This window comes from Rhopilema esculentum, chromosome 13 (genome assembly GCF_057945365.1).
Source record: "Rhopilema esculentum isolate cy_ngs chromosome 13, ASM5794536v1, whole genome shotgun sequence".
In the NCBI taxonomy this organism is placed as follows: domain Eukaryota; kingdom Metazoa; phylum Cnidaria; class Scyphozoa; order Rhizostomeae; family Rhizostomatidae; genus Rhopilema; species Rhopilema esculentum.
Window position 1 is genome coordinate 3,191,245 of NC_142827.1, and position 3,756 is coordinate 3,195,000.

Below are 3,756 nucleotides of genomic sequence, written 5' to 3' on the forward strand. Positions count from 1 at the left end.
AAAAGCTCTTGTTCTTAAAGGCAGTCCCCCCCCCCGTGATTAGCTTATTCTATCTTGAAAGCCTCGTCCTGAAAGAGATTCATCCTCTGCCATTTTAGAAGATGAGTAAATGAAATATGACCAGAGTTGATTTCACGAGAGGCTTTTCAGCTTTAACTAATTCGCCTGAGATTGCTTATATTTCTTAGTCCTTATGGTATCTTGTGCCACGTTTCCTCGCGTTTTCTTTTATCTGCTCTACTAGTTTATGGACAATGCGGGGAGTCTTTCGGCCTCCTCTGAATTTGATTTGTATAACCAGGGTAAGATGTGTGTTTCGTGGCGCTTCATTCCCTTGGTTAATCTAGGGGGAATCAATGTTTTGGCATAGCGAGTTCCTCGTTTTGCTCGGTGAAGCCACAATACAAATAGGCTGTTTTATTCTATACGTCACATCTCAATGAGAGCTAGCTATCAGATGAGTCTAATGGTGTTCCTCTACTGATAAAGCAGGTATGTTTTTGTGCTATTTTAGATAATGTTTGGGGTTCTGGCAATTTCACCTGGTACTGGTACGAATTGGTAGCGTTGAAGGCGCGGTCGTAGAAAATTTGTTGTCACCTCGTGCCCTAGCTTTCTCAGTAAACTTCCTCGCTCATGATGCACTTGAAGCTAATTCTTCCTTTAGTTTTACAATCTTTTCACCATCAAAATTTCTTGGGTGGAAATTATTTAAGGTCAATATCGCCAACACCGATAGAGAAGGTTTAATTCCTTGAGTTTTCATGACTCGGACCGTGTTTTTTGCCCTTTAGTAGCCGTTATTCTTTCAATTGTTTCTCGCTAAAATGTAAACAGCAGCAATGTAAACAAGCTCTGTTTAAAGTGGTGTTCATGCTTGGAAATTCAAATTTTTTCAACCTAAACAAAGTTTTAAATTAACAGTAAATTCAAGTCATAGCATCTATGATAGATTTTAGGGTTGGTTCTGTCGGCAATAATTGTCCGTTCTGTGCTATTCACTCGTTGCCTTGTTGCAACCAGATAAAGTCGTTAGCCATTTTCCGCTTTCTACTAGTCTTTTATCAAGGAATGGTGATGAATCATTTATGGTATTAGTTGTAGATTTAAGCCAGGAAAATGACGACTTAAGCTCTTAATTAAACAAGGATGCTAGATTAGTTTTCCAAGCAAGGTATTTCAATGTAGCACGAAAAAACCGCTATTGTGTTGACAGAAGGAGTTCGTTTTCACATTGGGACTCCATTGTTGACATTCTCAATAGGCAGGCGAAACTGATTGGGCAGCCTTAACAGTCACGTGCTTGCGTTTCTGATTGGCCTATTTCGATCTACAACTGAGAATATGTATTTCCTAGCGTAGAGTTTTCGATTTATGTGCTGACGTTTTATACTTTGAAGAGTGTCAGACAAAAAGCTTTAGTATATTCAAATGTTTGCTTTTTTGAAAGCCATTTTTAAGTATGAGCAAATTTGTTGCTCACGTTGAACAATTGTAAAGGAATGTTTTGCTCATTTTCAGCAACCATGAGTGAATGTGCTGCTTAGGTTGAAGTCTAGGAGTAAACATCCGGGAAAAACGTTGCATACAAAGACTCTCAATTTGCCGGAACTGTTACCAAACCCAAAAATTTATATTTAACAGAGTCTTTTTAATCTCATTCAATCTGTTTTTAATCTGTAAGTTAGAATAAGGGACAAAGGAGCCTTAATTAATCATTCCTAAAACAAGTTGAGTATCAAAATTTCATATAGTTACTTTATCTCAGAAAATCCTTACATTACACCAGTGGTTATAAGCACTTTTACAGGACGTCGTTCTGTTAATGATTAGCAAAGAATGATAAGCCCCTCAACGGGACAAGTATCTAAACCAAAAGGGCCCGATTTTTCCCCAAATACTTCTTTTCTCCAAGACCACTTTTAAGATTCCAAGACAACTTCTAGTTGATTCCAATACCACTCTAAACTAGACACTAAAGGGAATTAGCTACCAAGTAAATCTTAGCAGAAATAGCTTAAGGCCACAAAACTGAAACAAATAATTACATTTTTGGCGAATTTGCGCCAAGAAATAAAGCGGGATGGGCTTTAAGCAGCTTATAATCTAAAATGATTTCGGACGAAATTTTTGTTGTGAGATTGTGTAAATGCTGTAAGTGAGATGTTGTCAAACAAATCAATTTATTCCTGTGAATCAGTTGAATTTTGTTTTTAATCGATTGCTGTAGATAAGGATCATGTTTGCAAAATGCAGGTAGAAAGCTTGGTGTTCCATCGAATAAATAGAGATGCGAAGAGAAAAAATTTTAAATCATCATACAAATTAATTTAGCTTGCCTATTAGGTATTGTACATGGTACAGGGAATGACAGTATCTGTACCAGCATGTTAACTTCAGAACGTATTAAACTCATTTTCTTCATAACAAACAAAGATCGATGTTGAGTACTCCAGTTTCTTAGTGTTCTGGAAATTTTAATACTCATTGTTCCTTAAGAGTTTCTTAAACATGATTTCCTGAAATCTATATTGGGGGTTCCTTATATTAATTGTTCATGTTAGGAAGAAATTTTAGTTAATGTTAGCAACTATTACAGAAGATAGGGGACTTTGAATCTTTTTTTAATTTTTCCAAGGACAGAACCAAGACAGTAACAAGAAGTAATTATCTAATCTAACTGAAGTAAAGCTACATCAATCCCCTTAATGTCTTTAAAAGAAATATAATCGTCCGAGTTGTCTTTGTCGTAGTATACCGGAAACTCTTGAAATTTTCTGTTGTACCATGATATTGTCCCAACAAAGAAACCATTTTCATAAAAAACTTTCAATTTTCTGCCAAGAAGCCCATGAGTGTAGTCACGGCCAGCTTCACAATCGACCTTTTCTGTCTCGTTGTCAAGCTACTGGTTTTGTGTCCCGTTGTTCAAATTCCTGGTTTATTTTTCGTTCTTGACTTCTTTAGACTTGTTAGTGCTTGAAACTCACACGCTGGTACCTCTGCTGGCCCGGGCATTGGCAGAGGAGGTGTAAAAAAATAATTTTAAAGACCTTGTGGATTTATTTTATCGTCAGCTGATCCATCAACCGCTATGCAACATCCGGTTTTCTCGAAGCATCTGTACCTACTTTTGTCACAATCTTCAGCAGAAAACTTTTCTGTCGCATTTCTAGCCCAGTGCGTAAACAATATTCGTCTCTTTTTGCATCAAGAGAATCTTCAGAGTTGCCTCACAACAAATCTAGATTATCTTCCCGTCAAGAGATTCGCTTCCTTTCTGATGCTGTATTCATATGTGGAAAGTATATTTTTAACAATTGTTTCTCAAGTTTGAGGCTAACTTGGCAATAATACTTTTGAATTTTACAAAATGTTGTTGTTCTCAGTTTTATCACGATTTAAGAGCCTCTTAATTTCTTTGCTTCGAGTACTGAGGTTTTTTATTCTTTTCTGACTGTCCAGTACTTGTTTGTTATAACCAGTTTTTTTTTATAAAAAGATGAGTTTATCTGTACACCATTGCCTAGAACCGTTGCACGAGCATTGCATAAAGCTTGAAACTCAAAGTCTTTACTAATCTTTAGATATATGTACCATAGACGATATTTTCTAGCACAACACTATGAAAGTGATAAATTGACAAAAAATGCAGTAAATTGACGTTTCTGTCTCATATCTACCCATATAGTTGTTACCTAAATAAAAATAAATAGATATTTTTACAATTAAACAAAGGAAAATGATAAAACAATT

At 36.0% G+C, this 3,756-nt stretch overlaps 1 long non-coding RNA gene across 1 annotated transcript in view; it reads left to right on the forward strand.

Moving 5' to 3' along the window:
- Positions 1–3,756, forward strand: part of LOC135691730 (uncharacterized) — an 89,630-nt gene continuing 85,874 nt past the window's right edge. The window contains exon 1 of the long non-coding RNA XR_016144526.1: positions 1–492. This is a non-coding gene — a long non-coding RNA (uncharacterized LOC135691730). The remainder of the gene's footprint in view (positions 493–3,756) is intronic.